Below are 19,249 nucleotides of genomic sequence, written 5' to 3' on the forward strand. Positions count from 1 at the left end.
GTGCTTGGGTGATACCAGGACCGGACAGGACCAGAGGGTGTTGAAGCCTTTGAAAGCAAATATTTTCAGCCAAGCTCATTGAGCTAACACGGTGACCAGAGTAACGGTGATTTTCACTCAGACGTGTCTGGATTTTGCGTTCAACGGATTGAGTAGCCGTTCAGGATTGTGTTAGTATTTGGTTCACCCCTAGTATTTGATTTCCTCGGTACCACCCATATGGGGGAGGGTTTCCACTATCCGCCACACGCGATTATTATTATTATTATTATTATTATTGTTATTGTCATTATGTCTCAGCAAATCCCATATGGTGTATCTTCCCACCACTGAAATAGATGTGTATTGTTCGATTCAGTATTTCCATCACATAAATGTGGTTTATAATTACGTTACATTGCTACTAGTAGACATATTTCTCACTTTTTCTTAGACAGTTGCTACCTGTTACTCCATCATAGGAATTTATGTGCGAAGCATTGTTGAAATACAGACGTTCAAATTATCCGATTTCTGTAATTTCATTTCGATACCAGATCGTTCTAATCGGATTCAGCCAGGTAGTCTTAATGTGGATATCCGACCACGACTGTCATCATATGATAGACTGTGTAAACCACATTCTTTATCGGACCGTTGAATATAGATCACTTATCTATGACAGGACCTGAATTCTTAAACACTGTGGAAAATAATAATCCGATGTGCTTATTACAAATACGTTATTCCAATATAAATATGTGAACTAACGAGATAACAGTTTATTTACAGGAGCAGAACTAATGTTCAAATGTTCAAATGTGTGTGAAATCGTATGGGACTTAACTGCTAAGGTCATCAGTACCTAAGCTTACACACTACTTAACCTAAATCATCCTAAGGACAAACACACACACCCATGCCCGAGGGAGGACTCGAACCTCCGCCGGGATCAGCCACGCAGCTCATGACTGCAGCGCCCCTGACCGCTCGGCTAATCCCGCGCGGCTACTAAAAGTATACTCGTCCACAAAACCCATGTGGACAATTATCTGATAATCGGTCAAGCTTTGCTTTGTCGCAGCTCTTTAGGATACAAGTCCATTTACTTTCAGGCTCTTACATACAATTCTTGCAATGCAAGGTAATTGAAAAAACTCATCCACTCGACGCCAACTGAGGAACTGACTGGTGCATGTGTTGTTCAACACACAGTAGTTGTCACCCTCACTGGAATCAATGAGTGTGTGCGTGTGTGTGTGTGTGTGTGTGTGTGTGTGTGTGTGTGTGTGTGTGTGTGTGTGTGTGAGTGAGTTTTCGTGTTAATGCACAATCTGATTCAATACTATTAACATCAGACAGACAACCGGGCATCAAATATGACTGTAAAGTATGTTAATGCGATGGGAAGTTACAAACTGAATTTTCACCTAACCCACGTCCTGCATATTACGTTAAGTAAGATGTATTAACTCCATAGTATCGTTAGCAGAGAGTGCGCTCTTGTTGTCGAGGCCTGCGACAAGCGCAGCGATCAGCACTGCCCAATGCCGCCGCGATTTGTTTATGTTGACTGAGCGTGGACACTGCAGCAGACGATTCGCCATAAACAGAAAGAAATCACCTTGGCTCTGACTGCAGTGAGCGGATATCACTGCCTGCGTGCTCTTATAGTAACCAACGTGAGACTCTACTCACAGGTGCCATGGAGCAATTGCAACGGGTATCATGTCATTAGTCATGAGAATATTAACCAGTGATGAAATGTCCACTCTATTTGAATCCTAAGAAAATAGGAACCTTCTCACAAAGGAATGTGAGGTGATATCAAAATTTATCCAACATACAAAAATTAATATGTCTTGGAAGCGTATATTTCATTTCCTCTTCTCATATTAACGTCCTTGTTTTAGAATGAAGTGAGAAAATTAACGCGAAAAACTTAAGTTCCTGAGAAGCATATAAGTCATTTCCTCGTCTCATATCATAGCTTTTGTTTTAGTATGAGGTGAAAAAATAAACAGTTTACGGCTCTGAAACATAATATGACACCAGATTCTTATCGTAGGCGCTATCGGAAACGCAAAAAGCAGGGAGCTGTCCATTCTTTTGTCCTAAAGAGCTGCGACAAAGCAAAGCTTGACCGATTATCAGATAATTGTCCACATGGGTTTTGTGGACGAGTATACTTTTAGTAGCCGCGCGGGATTAGCCGAGCGGTCAGGGGCGCTGCAGTCATGAGCTGCGTGGCTGATCCCGGCGGAGGTTCGAGTCCTCCCTCGGGCATGGGTGTGTGTGTTTGTCCTTAGGATGATTTAGGTTAAGTAGTGTGTAAGCTTAGGTACTGATGACCTTAGCAGTTAAGTCCCATACGATTTCACACACATTTGAACATTTGAACATTAGTTCTGCTCCTGTAAATAAACTGTTATCTCGTTAGTTCACATATTTATATTGGAATAACGTATTTGTAATAAGCACATCGGATTATTATTTTCCACAGTGTTTAAGAATTCAGGTCCTGTCATAGATAAGTGATCTATATTCAACAGTCCGATAAAGAATGTGGTTTACACAGTCTATCATATGATGACAGTCGTGGTCGGATATCCACATTAAGACTACCTGGCTGAATCCGATTAGAACGATCTGGTATCGAAATGAAATTACAGAAATCGGATAATTTGAACGTCTGTATTTCAACAATGCTTCGCACATAAATTCCTATGATGGAGTAACAGGTAGCAACTGTCTAAGAAAAAGTGAGAAATATGTCTACTAGTAGCAATGTAACGTAATTATAAACCACATTTATGTGATGGAAATACTGAATCGAACAATACACATCTATTTCAGTGGTGGGAAGATACACCATATGGGATTTGCTGAGACATAATGACAATAACAATAATAATAATAATAATAATAATCGCGTGTGGCGGATAGTGGAAACCCTCCCCCATATGGGTGGTACCGAGGAAATCAAATACTAGGGGTGAACCAAATACTAACACAATCCTGAACGGCTACTCAATCCGTTGAACGCAAAATCCAGACACGTCTGAGTGAAAATCACCGTTACTCTGGTCACCGTGTTAGCTCAATGAGCTTGGCTGAAAATATTTGCTTTCAAAGGCTTCAACACCCTCTGGTCCTGTCCGGTCCTGGTATCACCCAAGCACAACCAATGAAACACAAGCAAACGTAAACTATGCAAGCAAAGTCAACTTTATCCCAGGTGGTACACAACCCGGCTGTCGACAGGCGGCAGTTGGATTTTCGGATTCTGGGGAGTCCAGGTTAGCACGACAGAGAATATCGAAGATCTCTGGTAAATTTCCCTACAAGCAAAAAACATGCATTTAAAAGTAAACATCGATACCTTGATCCAAACACGAAAACTAAATAATCTCACAAAAGAAATGGACCGACAAAAAATTCTCATCCTTGCACTTCAAGAACCACGACTAACTGACAATGAAACCGTGCATTAGGGAAACCATTGCATCTTCAAGAGCAGAATACAACAAAAGGTAACGAAAGGCGTACCAATCTTCGGCATTGCATTTCTCGAACACCGATTTATCAACTCTGTCAAAGAATTCACACCGATCGACAATCAAAAGGTTCCAATGGCTCTGAGCACTATGGAACTTAACAGTGGAGGTCATCAGTCTCCTAGAACTTAGAACTACTTATACCTAGCTAATCTAAGGACATCACACAAATTCATGCCCAAGGCTGGATTCGAACCTGCGACCGTAGCAGTCGCGCGGTTCCGGACTGAAGAGCCAAGAACCGCTCGGCCACCGCGGCTGGCCCGTCAACAAGCGACTTATGACTATGGTCATTCAGAGCCCCAGTAAAACATATACACTCATCAATGCACGTGTCCCCACCAACATCGACGGCCGGAGTGTTCGAGAGGTTCTAGGCGCTACAGTCTGGAACCGCGCGACCGCTACGGTCGCAGGTTCGCATCCTGCCTCGGGCATGGATGTGTGCGATGTCCTTAGGTTAGTTAGGTTTAACTAGTTCTAAGTTCTAGGGGACTGATGACCACAGCAGTTAAGTCCCATAGTGCTCAGAGCCATTTGAACCATTTGAACCCACCAACATCGAAAATAAGAAAAACACCGACAATGTTGAAAAATTCTGGAACACACTCGAAAATACCATGAGCAAAATTCACCAAGATGACGTGAAAATACTAATGGGAGACTTCAACTCTATTTGGGACAGAAAAAACGTGTAGAAAAATCATTGGTACAAATTCAACACACCGAAACGCTTAGACTAACGTCACACGTCTGACTGACATTTGCCAATTGAACCACAAAAGGATGTCTTCCCGCTTTAAGAAAAAACCAGTCCCCAGGTAACATGCTTAGTAACCAGGTGCAAGCTGCTTTTGTTCGCCTTTCGAGACTTGCTGAAAGCCAGATTTTTAATTCTTTTGTAGCACAGCTACAAGCAGGCAGATAAAAACTTAATAAGGGAATCGTAAGACAACGCTCGAGCAAAATTCTTCTTGCTACTTTCAGTAACTCTTAGTGTCAGAGTGAAAACCTTACGGTACTGCCAGATTCATAATGCCACTTTTGTTTTCTGCCGACATTTTTTTGTTGTTGTGAATACATAATTTTATCTATGAAAAGCCCCATTTTCATAACACTTACGAATGGTACAGGAAATGAAATAAATACAGATCTTTTCTAAGTGTAAAGTCTGTAATATCCTACTAATTCGTGTTAAAATAAGCCCAATTGTCTCACAGAAACTTAATGCTTTATTAAGATAGACTGCCGTCGTGATGTTTCTGTATTAAGCTGACTTTAGTTTGTATTAGTACAGTGAATATTTTAATTGCATTTTCCATTAGTTTACTAAACGCAACAGTAATTATCAAAGAGAAATTAATTAGCAGCAGAATTTTCTTTCACGATATCTAAAACGATATGACAATGCTAAAGTTGTTTACAAATTCTACGCCTGTAGAAACCTACTTGTTCTAACGATGTCAATAAACAAGAGTAGTTTTAAAAGTATTTTCGTCTAGAAATGAATTGCATTGACGGTTGATCGATCTAGAGTGGGAAAGGTAAAATTTTACAAATATATGACGAGAGGGACAAGTGCTTGAGAGAGGACTTCCCTATCAATACAAATGTGCCTGAGAGACGACTTTCCTATCAATCTCCTGGATAGTTTTGTTTCTCAAATCAACATAGTGCGTTATCATGCAGTAGCACAGGTGATGTAGTTTTGTTGCTCGATTTTCTTACACTGTGACCGAAAGGTGTCTCAGTTGTTGGCAACAAATTCCAGCTGTGTTGCACACACCCTGGGGGCAGAATTCGTAGCCCAAAACACACTTTTGGATTTATCAGATGTAAAATAATATGTTCACGCAACTCTTTCCTCGAGTTTACGTCTTTTGGTGGGGCTCAGCCTTTCATTTCTTCTTAGGAAGTTAACGATAAAGGCATCATAACACGTCACCAGTAACAGTACTGCATAGGAATGCTCGATGAGTGACCTGATGACGTTCAATAATAGTTACTCTGTTGATTTTTGTTGTTTCGAATTAGAGCATGCAGTACTCCTACATCAGACTTCTGAACATTGCCTGTTGAATGCAAATTCAAGTGGTTCATAATTATTTTAGTAAATTCACTCGATATTTTTATGTCCTTTAAATTACATTTGCTACATGATTCGCATTGAAGACGTAGGAAATGTATGTTATTTGGTCCGGGAAGCACGTTCCAACAGAAACTGATGCTTACATTGACATTTATGTTGCGAATTAGTCGTCTTATCCATCACATGGATAACGAGGATGCTCCGTTTTGCTACAGTTGTTTCATAGCTAACAAGGGAACCTCCCCATCGCACCCTCCTCAGATTTAGTTATAAGTTGACACAGTGGATAGGCCTTGAAAACTGAACACAGATCATTCGAAAAACAGGAAGAAGTTGTGTGGACCTATGAAAAAAATATTCAAACCAAACAAACTGAGTAGTCCGTGTGCATGATAAGCAACATCAAGGATAGCTTGAGCACGGGAGCGCAGTGGTCGCGTGGTTAGCGTGAGGAGCTGCAGAACGAGAGGTCGTTGGTTTAAGGCTTCCCTCGGGTTAGTTGTTTGATTTTTTTTATTTTCAGACAATCATCACCACACGTACTGTTATTCAACAAATGTAGGAAATAATCATACAAATGTTCGACAATCGTTCGATCCCTTAAGGAACTTTCCGATGCCTTACAGTTCGGAAAATATTCATTGACATTGTTATTGGAGTCACGAGCTATATTTGCTGGATTCATATTGCCCACGCAATGCATCGCACGTATTTAATGCACTCTCGTCCAAAGTAGCGAACAGTTAACTGCCAGCCAGGGAGCCTCATTAGCAGGAATACTCTCTCTTCCGTGCGCTATAGTCGACTGACGTCATGTCTTTCGATGTTTTTTAGGTGTAGCGTCATCATACTACGGCGCGGTTACCTCGCATCGGACGGACGGACGGACAGATAATAATTGTCTGAAAATAAAAATTAAACTTTTCACTCCTGGGAAAATTTGACGGAAGGACCTCTCGTTCCGCAGCTGCGTGCGCTAACCACGGGATCACGGCGCTCCTGAGCTCACCCTATCCTTGATGTTGCCTATCTTGCGCATGGACTACTCAGTTTGTATATTTTGCTTATTTTTTTCATACTTCCACACAACTTCTTCCTGTTTTCTCGATTGATCTGTGTTCAGTTTTTCAAGGCCTATCCCCTGTATCAACTTATAACTAAATCTGAGGGCGGTGCGATGGGGATGTTCCCTTGTTAGTGGTATTGTGTGTTGGTGGCGTTGCCAGTTTACATACTGTGCATGTAACTCACAATAAATGCGTTGGATGCCTCCTGTGATCAGTTTACTTGAAAAACGTTTGTTGTCATCGTAATTTATGTAACTGGCTCTCCGACTTCCAATTTGACAATTTGTGGAAAAATTGTTTACCTCGTTAGTCCTAGTTTCAAACATTGTCTGTCTGACGGAAAACGTAGGCATGAAGGGGTCTGTAAAAAGCAATTAATCGCTATTATAGCAAACTTTTGAATTCACATGATACTTGAATTCTCTATATTGATTCTGAGAGTTTTCTTATTTCTCTTGTTATTTACTGTCTCAATGTCATCCGTGAAAATAAAATTAAAGGCAGTTGGATTAGGTTCCTGATCTATAAACTGTGATTTAATATTCTGCGCTGCTAAATAAATTTTGAAGGTTGTATTCTTTACGTAAAACAGAGTATCGGTGTCAGTCCTAGGATTGACGATAAACTTCAGAAATACAATTACGGAAAAGTGACATATCGATTATGGCTGCTCACCATCAACAATAGTTGTTACCCATAGTTTCATATTTGCTATTTTATCGTCGTTACCCTTTAGAGACCAACCTGATCATTCCACAATGCCATTTTTGACTCGCTTCTTAATATGTCCTATAACTACAGATTTGTCGAAAATATTAACTGTTAAATACGCTTTCCACAAATTAGAAGCTTCCAGTTATTCTTCATATCTTGAAACTTACTACCGTTGACTTTCACTGGAGAAAAGATACATAATAATAAAATGAAATCAAAGATTAGAATGTCAAATCATAGTGTGAATGGTTAAAATGAAATGAACTAAAAATCATCTCCTTGTCTAAAAGACGTTATTCTTCCAGAGAACTTCGGCACCTCAAAATTTTTTACACCTCTGATGTTCAGCCACATGTGGACAAATAGCGGGTCCCATGATGCAGCACTGTTTAGCCGTCACAAAATGAAGCCTCAAAAATCAGTCCACATTCCATTTACTGCGTTTCCTTGAAATTATATAAAATATACGTCTGTAAGTAAAAAAAAAAAAAAAAAAGACGAAGAAGAAAGAAACAAAGCTTGAAACAGCTGATTGGTGAAGCCTCCTTTGGCTTTCACAACAGCTCGAAGTCTGTTGGGCATTGAGCCCACAACTCGAGCCACATAACTAGGAGATTCAAGTAACTCATTCCAAGCGTCATGAATCACATCAGAAAGCTGTCGGCGAGTCGACGGTGACTGCCCTTTTCTCGTATTACTCTGACCATTTCTGCCCAGATATTCTCAATGGGATTCGTGTCAGCTCCTTTAGGTGGCCATTCCGTTACAGTAATATTACTATGGTCGTCGATCCGCCTCTTAACCACACGTGCCATATGAATAGACGAGCGATCTTGTTGGAACATGATCTGATCATCGCCAAATCTTGCTGCCACAGCAGGCAACATCACGTTCTCCAGAATTGATATGTAATTGCGCGCATCGAATCTTCCTTCCACTTCCCACGCCGGCCGAAGTGGCCGTGCGGTTAAAGGCGCTGCAGTCTGGAACCGCAAGACCTCTACGGTCGCAGGTTCGAATCCTGCCTCGGGCATGGATGTTTGTGATGTCCTTAGGTTAGTTAGGTTTAACTAGTTCTAAGTTCTAGGGGACTAATGACCACAGCAGTTGAGTCCCATAGTGCTCAGAGCCATTTTTTGAACCACTTCCCACAGGAGCCCACACCCTTCGGCCGATATCCACGCCCATACCGTTACCGACTACAAATGGCTCTGAGCACTGTGGGACTTAACATCTGTGGTCATCAGTCCCCTAGAACGTAGAACTACTTAAACCTGACTAACCTAAGGACATCACACACATCCATGCGCGAGGCAGGATTCGAACCTGCGACCGTAGCGGTCACGCGGTTCCAGACTGAAGCGCCTCGAACCGCACGGCCACACCGGCCGGCACCGACAACCTGCCACTCCTTCGGCAACTGTAAATATATTTTCGATTATACCTAGCACATTTAGGCCGGTAAACTAGTACTTTTCCGGATGATGCCGTAGAGAAAACTTTTTGGTGCGTGAAAATCACTCGCCTCCAAAACTGGAGAGGTTTGTCGCCATTTTCAGTAGCAAAAGCAAGGCAAGCTTCTCTTTGGGAAACAGTCAATGTCTCTTTCACAGCAGCGCTTCTTGCTCTCAGTCCACCTTCCCTTACACGAGGAGTGACGGTCTTACTGCTAACATTGAGACCCAAAGTTTGCTGAATTTGTCGTGCGTTGACAAATGGGTGGTTCTCACTGAAACGGCGTATCTGCTGATCCTGAGCTGCTGTTGTTTTGCGGCGACGGCCATGAGGCCTCCCATTCAAGTTACCACACTCTTCCTTTCGTCTGATCCACCTGACTACCGTCGACTTGTGAAGACCCATAGTTCTTGCTATGTCGGCATTTGAAGATCCCTCTGCATGGAGTTCTATTATAGCGCCCTTGTCTGCCTCAGCCAGATGGGCCATTTAGCGTTGACTGAATGATTCGTCGCGGTTAATATTGGCTGCGGAAACAGCGCTGGCAGGAAACAGACTGCCTCCTCCACGATGGCAGCCACAACGCAGTGGCCAAGTATGTGTAACACGGAAATCGATGGCATAAAAGAGAGATCGCAAGCCCATACCCGTGTCATTACATAGTGGAGCAACTTAAAATCTCTAATTTTTCTCAGAAGGGACTGGTCCACTCTTGTCATGTCTTATCCTGATAAATATTACATGAAATGAAATGTTTACGTTTTGCATATGCGGCAGGCCTGACGCAAGAAACATTTCTGAAATATCTGAGGCAACCTGAAGAACACTTCATGAATTTTATCTGTAGAGGGTTGCCTTATAAGAAGGAAAACGTGTTTATCCCCGCTCGCCGTGTTTCCAGGTGGCGCAGTTTACTCGGAGGCATACATAATTCTCGCCGGGCGTAAGAAGCGACTCGACGAGCGAGGGGAACTCGCCAAGTGTCATAGGCTGATTGTCCCGAAACTTTGCTCACAAGGGGAGGCCGCCAAATGTGAAATTCAGATTCGATTCATACTGCGCATAATAAAAGCTCATGGCCAGAGGTGTAATGTGGCAAAGCACCAAGATGCACTTCTCAGCTGTTGTCGAGAAAATCGACAGTTAGAAGAAACCGTTGCGGTGAAATACTCTCTACGATTAATAATTTTCTACAGCGTCGTGGCGCAGCGGTAAGCGCTCGAGTTCGTAATCCGAAGGTCGCCGGATCGAATCTCACGCGATGCAACATTTTTTTATTATTATTATTTTTTTGTAATTCAAATATATATATATATATATATATATATATATATATATATATATATATATATATATATATATATAAACTATTAATGAATTGCTTATGCATGTTGGTGAAGGCGGATCGCTCTCCAATTGTACCGCCTCCATTTTACCGTTTGTTTAACAGGGTGTACCAAAGCTCTCACGTCCGCACTGATTTTCGACGGTGTTATAAGTTGTGCTAGGGACCGCATCTACCTTCTTTCGAAGTTAGCAGGCAACTACGCTGTTATGCGGCGGCTCGTTTCGGCCCATTCAACATCTGTCCTTCAAGTGTAACGAGCGATTAACGGAGTTTATATTTCATACCTGCCACAGCAAATTTGTGTTCGTGGGGTTTCTATTCTAATTCGAACGTTTGACTTACGCTATACGTATTCGTTTCGGAATATCGTTTCTACGTCTTCCGCTAACTATACGTGGTTAACATTATGAAGACAATTAATAACATTTGTGAAATACAAATTTGTTTGCGGAAAACATAATGATGTTCGAAGTCGCCAGTTTTTCCACGACAAACGACTTTCAACAACTTATTATATGCATAATTGTTGCAACCTGTTGCCGGGAATTATATATATATATATATATATATATATATATATATATGTGTGTGTGTGTGTGTGTGTGTGTGTTTATACACACATTTGAATTACAAAAAACAAATACTAAAAAAAAAAGTTGCATGGAGCGGGATTCGATCCGCCGACCTTCGGATTACGAACTCGAGTGCTTACCGCTGCGCCACGACGCTGTAGAAAATTATGAATCGTAGAGAGTATTTCACCGCAGCGGTTTCTTCTAACTGTTGATTTTCTCGACAACGGCTGAGAAGTGCATCTTGGTGCTTTGCCACATTACACCTCTGGCCATGAGCTTTTATTATGCGCAGTATGAATCGAATCTGAATTTCACAATTGGCGGCCTCCCCTTGTCAGTGAAGGAGAGGACAAAATAAGCGAACTTGTGTTTCGGCTTATCTGCAGACACTCGACCGTTTCCGAGAAAACGACGGCCAAAGTTATCAACGCGCTGTTGCTCTAGTGTAGATACATTCTGCAGCCGAGAACGCAATTGAAGCGGTGGCTCAGTGGCTACCGTCGTTCCTTCTTAGCATTGATTCCCGTGTTCGAGACCATATGGGGTTTTTTAATTATTTTATTTTCCTGCCTCTCTATCAGAATTATCTTCGAATGTTTTTTTTTCTAATTTATGTTGAAATAATGTTGTCATTACTCGACAATTAACTTTATGTGTAATTAATGAATTAAAAAAATAATAAACGAATGAGACAAGCTGATATAAAATCATCTCGTCTGCCTCATGTATCGTTATATCCAAATGGTTTATCAATGTTAATCTACATTTAGATCCGATAATGGCACCTTTAGTGTGTTGAAACCGGTTATCCAGTAGACAGTATTTAAGCGATCTTGGCTTCTGAATTATTTCTACAACAGAGTGATCGCCCCACTACGCACTGTGTGTTCCCTTTTTAACTTATTTCTTTACACAGTAAATTAACTGACGAATAACGACAACAGTGTTTCATCATAAATTGGAATAAACATTCGTAGATAATTCAGAGAGTGAGGGGGGAAAAAAGGAAAAATCGGGTTTCGAACTCGCAGCGCAAAGTTCCGAAGTCGCTATGGTAGCCGCAGAGCCACCGCTTCAGTTGAATCCTTAACCGCTAAGCGGTATCTACACTATAGCAACAACGCATTGAACACTTTGACCGTCGTTTTCTCAGAAGCGGTAGAGTTTAAGCTTATTTTGTCCCCTCTTTCAATGAGCGTAGTTAAAAGCAAGATCGGGGTCTGACACTTGGCGTGCCCCCTCGTAAATTGCGTGCGTTGGGATTCAGTAGACAGAATGCGTCCACTTTCCTCGACTACTCATTGACATGTTTGGAAACTTTCTTTGTTGTAGTTGCACTTTGCATTATGAGGGCTGGTTTTCCTGATGAGGATCTACTTATGGACTTTGCTCCTAATTTACGTTACTGTGTAGTAGACCTACTGCAACTACTTAAACCGGAAACGTTTGTTTGTTTGGATACTCCGCTTCTTAGTTGCTACATTTCGCTAAAATATTTTCCTTTTTTTCAAAACGGCAAGTTAAGATGACCACTGCAACATGGTAAGATCAGTAACAATTTAATACTTTGAAACAGTTATGTGTGGTGTACGAGGAGTCTACTGTTGTTGACTGAGGAATACATTAAACACGAAAGCTGCGTCCAATAACAATAATTAACTTTCGGTTACATGACAAAACACAAGTCGAAGCACTGTCAGTTCATCTCAGTACCCAGTAAAACTTAAACTGGAAAGATCGAAAACATACTTTTGTGGGGAAGGCAAACGAATGACTGCGTTTTATTGGCCGCACACTAAGAATACGCAACAGGCCAACTGAAAACACTGCCTACACTACGTTTGTCCGTCCACTGCTATAATATCCTTGACAGACGTGATTGACTGTGCACGCAAAAACGTCCAAGGAACGGTAGCACGCTTTGTAATGTCACGAAATAGGGGAGAGAGGATCCCAGATTTGATAATCGAGTTGGGGTAACATTCATGAAAACATATGCGTTTTTCGTTGCCACGAGATCTTTTCACGAAATTTCAATCACCACCATATGTTCTGAATGCCAAAACATTATTTCCTAGGGTACTTACACAAGAAGAAACCATAGTAATAATGTAATTCAAGGCTCGCAAGAAAAGATTTAAGTAGTCCCTTTTCCCGCACACTGTTAATGAGTGGGACGGTAGAGAAATAATCCGAACCTTCTGCCAGGCACGTAAGTCCGGATTGCCAAGAAATCCTGTTGATGTAGTCATGTAGATGTACCGACGAAATTATGTTGTAATTACGACATGTGACTTTCACTTGATCTGAACATCGAAGTTGTTTACTGTTTATTTACTTTTTGTTCATTAATTTCAGCCATATACGAACACCTAGGCGCGTTAAAGTGATATTGAAATAAAGTGTCATGCATGGACCAATAACAATAAGTTCCCACCTACTTGTTATAGTACTGCATTATCTGCCAGCGTATTCAGAAGTGGATATCGCATACGAAGTTCCTAGGGTGTTTGTAATGGATATTGCAGACGACTTCGACAAAGTTTGAATGTAGCTTCGTAAAAGTTCCGTGATCAAACGATCTGAGTTGCTGGAGAATACAGTTTATCCTCACTAGACAGTATATATTATCATTATACATGAGGTGAGTAGGGTTTCGCCGCGTTGCGGTGGCCGAGCGGTTCCAGGCGCTTCAGTGACGAACCGCACGGCTGCTTCAGTCGCAGGTTGGAATTCTACCTCGGGCATAGATGTCTGTGATGCCCTTAGGCTAGCTAGGTTTAAGTAGTTCTAGGTCTAGGGGCTGATGACCTAAGCAGTTAGGTCGCATAGTTCTTGAAGCCATTTTTTGACCTTTCGCGTAAATTTTCTTTACATAAACCGTCGTATCTTTTGATTGCGTTGACATAGAAGCTCACTTTTTTACACCAGCAAGGGACCGGTTACAGCAAGAAGTGCGATACATTTCCGCTTATTATGTCCACCCGTTCTGGAGGTAAACGGGTTTTAAGGGTTGGGTAGACCGATAGACGGTCAAGAAAGTGAGACTAGTAGGGTTCCGTTTTTACCGGTTTAGGTGACGAAATCCTAACAACGAAAACACTGAAGATGAGGGCCGCATAAATAACACCCGCTACTCTTTATTCGAAATGTTCTAGTTGCTGTCGATACATAAGCATATTAGTCGTAGCTACGTTTTCGATCCAAATCACGTTTACAGGAATGCAAATAGAATGTATTTGCCTATACACGTGGTAATTCACATCCCAGTATTAATGCCACCGCGTTTTAGAAGTACGAACATTCTCATTGCTAGCTAGCTTAAGAAACACTTCTGCTAATGAACGTTTTCTGGCTGTGGCGAGTCTAGTGGAGAATTCGAAACAATGCAGAATACGTTTGGCAGCTATGTAGCCGTTTATTTCCTGGGGTGGTGCAGAATTATCCTACAAAATTTACTCTCTAATAACAGTAATTTGTTATTTCGATAATCATCCCGAATGATTGTCGCATAAGTGGTGACATAAAGGAAGAAAATTCATGTTTTTGAGTCCAGAAAGCTCTATGCAACAGAAACTGCAGATTTTTATTGCGAAATTGCCGGCTTGTTCATGTCTGGGGTAATAATAGAGGGCTGTTTGCCTAGGTTGTCTGCTAGCATAGTGAAAGGAAGGTCTGGTTTGTTTTCGGTTCTAATCTCTATGGAGGCAGGTAGAATATCAGTAAAGCAATTTTAAGAAATTCTCGCGCACCCAATACGATTTACCGCTACCTTTATTCTGTACTGGCGCTCTGTGGATGTCAATATGACACTCTTGTAGAATTTCATACATGATACTGCCTCCTTTTTCCGCTTCTGTCAATAATGGAATTGACTTAAGTGTGGCACTGAATGATGTTTAAGTGAATTTCGTTATGAATCTTCACGCATTGCTAAATTTGCACACTTTCATGGTAGGTCAGCAATGGTAATCCAGTATGACTGGTCTGAACGTTGACACAGACCGTTTCGCGGGCGAATGCGGATAATATTTTGCTAATTCGTAACGGTCTGGGGTTCTTTGTCTGTTATCTGGATAAGCTGAAATTCATTTTTATTCGTCCGTTTCATACAAATTAGCGTTTCTTCTTTCAGTTCTGTCTTATGTTTACGTGTTGTATTTAACACACTAATCAGCATTAATATAGTCTTAGAAATTATGGAATACAGTCTAAAAAAGTTCAGATAGTTTGTCAATTTCACGCCTGCGCATAGTATGTTGGTAGCACTTCGTCGCCTTGCCTGTTATGCTGTGTAGCAGACTTTAAAGCCGTGCGGATCAGCATAACGAAAAGGCGAGGGGTCTCGCTCGTTTTGTCCACGACTGTACCTTTGTGAACTTATCATTTCTAAGAACGCATGCTGTTACAGCTTGATTACCTGTAAATACCACATCAAAATGATGTCCGTCAACCTCAATGCATTTGGCAATACGTGTAATGACATTCCTCTCAACAGCGAGTAGTTCGCATTCCGTAATGTTCACGATAGCAAATAACCTTCCACTTTCCCCACAGAAAGAAATCAGGGGACGACAGATCCGGTGAACGTTCGGGCCACGGTATGGTGCTTCGACGAGCAATCCACCTGTCATGAAATGTGCTATTCAATACCGCTTCAACCGCACGCGAGCTATGTGCCGGACATCCGACATGTTGGAAGTACATCGCCTTTCTATCATGCAGGGAAACATCTTGTAGTAACATCGGTAGAACATTACGTAGGAAATCAGCATACATTGCACCATTAAGATTGCCATCGATAAAATGGGGGCCAATTATTCTTCCTCCCATAATGCCGCACTATTCATTAATCCCCAAAGGTCGCTGATGTTCCACTTGTCGCAGCCATCGTAGATTTTCCGTTACCCAATAGTGCATATTATGCTGGTTTACAATACCGCTGTTAGTGAATGACGCTTCGTCGCTAAATAGAATGCGTGCGAAAAATCTGTCAGCGTCCCGTAATTTCTCTTGTGCCCAGTGGCAGAACTGTACACGTAGTTCAAAGTCGTCGCTATGCAATTCCTGGTGCATAGAAATGTGGTACGGGTGCAATCGGTGTTGATGTAGCATTCTCAACACCGACGTTTTTGAGATTCCCGATTCTCGCGCAATTTGTCTGCTACTGATGTGCGGATTGGCTGCGACAGCAGCTATAACACCTACTAAGGCATCATTTGTTGCAGATCGTGGTTGACGTTTCACATGTGGCTGAACACTTCCTCTTTCCTTAAATAAGGTAACTATCCGGCGAACGGTCCGGACACTTGGATGATGTCGTCCAGGATACCGAGCGGCATACCTACCACACGCCCGTTGGGCATTTTGACCACAATAGCCATACATCAACACGATTGCGACCTTTCCCGCAATTGGTAAACCGTCCATCTTAACACGGGTAATGCCGGCCGGAGTGGCCAAGTGGTTCTAGACGCTACAGTCTAGAACCGCGCGACCGCTACGGTCGCAGGTTCGAATCCTGCCTCGGGCTTGGATGTGTGTGATGTCCTTAGGTTAGTTAGGTTTACGTAGTTCTACGTTCTACGGGACTGATAACCTTAGAAGTTAAGTCCCATAGTACTCAGAGCCAGTTGAACCATTTGAACACGGGTAATGTATCACGAAGCAAATACCGTCCGCACTGGCGGAAGGTTACGTGATACCACGTACTTATGCGTTTGTGACTATTACAGCGCCATCTATCACAAAGCGAAAAAAGTGGTCCAACTAAAACGTTCATATTTCTTTACGTACTAAACGAAAATGTAATAAAAAATGGGGGTTCCTATTTTTAAAAAAACGCATTTGATATCCGTTTGGCCTACGGCAGCGCCATCCAGCGGGCCAACCATAGCGCCATCTGCTTTCCCCCTTCAAGCTAGACAAGTTTCATTATTTGTAGTTTTTCGTTTGACGCTTATTTCGTGAGATATTTGGCCCGGCCACGATCAATGGACCACCCTGTGTATACAGAAATACACATTTAACTATTATTCTTCCGACATTTTAGTGCAACAGAATGATAAAACTTACGATCGAGAAACAAAATCATAATGAAACATTGTGTTATTTTTTTAATCGTTATATCGATATGCTACCGCAACACTTTGTGCCGATTTTACGTTAAAGTACGAGGGTTGTCCAGAAAGTAAGTTTCGATCTGTCGCGAAATAGAAACCACAGTGAAAACCAGAAACGTTTTATTTGCAACAGTTAGGAACACCGTCCCCCTACTTTTCTACATAGTCGCCGCTCCAACTTCGAGTGTTGTCGTAGTGTTGTACCAACTTTCCAATATCCTCGTCATAGAAAGCAGTCGCCTGTGCTTTCGGCCAGTTATCTGCACTGGCCTGCAGCTCGTTGTCTGTGGAAAAAAAAATTTCTTAATAGCCAGCGGGTCTTGTGAGCAGAGATGAGACTCAGGGGGAACAAATTACGGGCTGTATTGTGGGTGATCAAACACTTCTCATCGGAAACGCTGCAGGGGCGTCTTCATTGCCCCTGCAGTGTACGGCATAGAATTGGCATGAAGAAGGAACTGCTCGACAGTTGTGTTACGTGGGATGCATGACACAGGCGAAATCTCTAACCAGGCCCTCATACTTGGCGGGAGAGGCTATTCTCTACGCACCTCACTGTTCACTCAAAACTGAAAAGAGCGACGCGACGCGACCGATAAACCCTGCAGGTGCATGGGGGACGATCGATGATAGCCAACCCAAGGCGTCAGATTGTTGCAGATGTCGCGGCGCTCGTGCGTGGTCCGGCATTGTCATGCTGAAGAAGAGTGTGCTCCACGGGTGGACCAACTCCCCAAATTCGAAAGTAGATTACAGCAAGATGTTTCTCACAGGCCGACATAGCTACTTCACACACATACGATATTGTTTTACGGCCACGGGTCGTATGCGACACTCGTCTCGTTTAGATACTAATACAAAAATTCACATGTGTTCACAAGACGATCGCAGATAAAATGTAAAGCCTTCTTTATTGACCTTCTACATCTACATCTACATCCATACTCCGCAAGCCACCTGACGGTGTGTGGCGGAGGGTACCCTGAGTACCTCTATCGGTTCTCCCTTCTATTCCAGTCTCGTATTGTTCGTGGGAAGAATGATTGTCTGTATGCTTCTGTGTGGGCTCTAATCTCTCTGATTTTATCTTCATGGTCTCTTCACGAGATATACGTAGGAGGGAGCAATATACTGCTTGACTCTTCGGTGAAGGTATGTTCTCGAAACTTTGACAAAAGCCCGTACCGAGCTACTGAGCGTCTCTCCTGCAGAGTCTTCCACTGGAGTTTATCTATCATCTCCGTAAAGCTTTCGCGATTACTAAATGATCCTGTAACGAAGCGCGCTGCTCTCCGTTGGATCTTCTCTATCTCTTCTATCAATCCTATCTGGTACGGATCCAACACTGCTGAGCAGTATTCAAGCAGTGGGCGAACAAGCGTACTGTAAACTACTTCCTTTGTTTTCGGATTGCATTTCCTTAGGATTCTTCCAGTGAATCTCAGTATGGCATCTCCTTTACCGACGATCAACTTTATATGATCATTCCATTTTAAATCACTCGTATTGCGTACTCCCAGATAATTTATGGAATTAACTGCTTCCAGTTGCTGACCTGCTATTTTGTAGCTAAATGATAAGGGATCTATCTTTCTATGTATTCGCAGCAAATTACACTTGTCTACATTGAGATTCAATTGCCATTCCCTGCACCATGCGTCAATTCGCTGCAGATCCTCCTGCATTTCAGTACAATTTTCCAGTTTTACAACCTCTCGATACACCACAGCATCATCTGCAAAATGCCTCAGTGAACTTCCGATGTCATCCACCAGGTCATTTATGTATATTGTGAACAGCAACGGTCCCATGAAACTCCCCTGTGGCACACCTGAAATCACTCTTACTTCGGAAGACTTCTCTCCATTGAGAATGACATACTGCGTTCTGTTATCTAGGAACTCCTCAATCCAATCACACAACAGGTCTGATAGTCCACATGCTCTTACTCTGATCATTAAACGACTGTGGGGAACTGTATCGAACGCCTTGCGGAAGTCAAGAAACACGGCATCTACCTGTGAACCCGTGTCTATGGCTCTCTGAGTCTCGTGGACGAATAGCGCGAGCTGGGTTTCACACGACCGTCTTTTTCGAAACCCATGCTGATTCCTACAGAGTAGATTTCTAGTCTCCAGGAAAGTCATTATACTCGAACATAATACGTGTTCCAAAATTCTACAACTGATCGACGTTAGAGATATAGGTCTATAGTTCTGCACATCTGTACGACGTCCCTTCTTGAAAACGGGGATAACCTGTGCCCTTTTTCAATCCTTTGGAACGCTACGCTCTTCTAGAGACTTACGGTACACCGCTGCAAGAAGGGGGGCAAGTTCCTTC

At 42.3% G+C, this 19,249-nt stretch overlaps 1 protein-coding gene across 1 annotated transcript in view; it reads right to left on the reverse strand.

Moving 5' to 3' along the window:
- Positions 1–19,249, reverse strand: part of LOC126248811 (ras-related protein Rab-3) — an 831,249-nt gene that overhangs the window by 283,573 nt on the left and 528,427 nt on the right. The window lies entirely within an intron of this gene.

The sequence above is a fragment of the Schistocerca nitens genome, chromosome 3 (genome assembly GCF_023898315.1).
Source record: "Schistocerca nitens isolate TAMUIC-IGC-003100 chromosome 3, iqSchNite1.1, whole genome shotgun sequence".
In the NCBI taxonomy this organism is placed as follows: Eukaryota; Metazoa; Arthropoda; class Insecta; order Orthoptera; family Acrididae; genus Schistocerca; species Schistocerca nitens.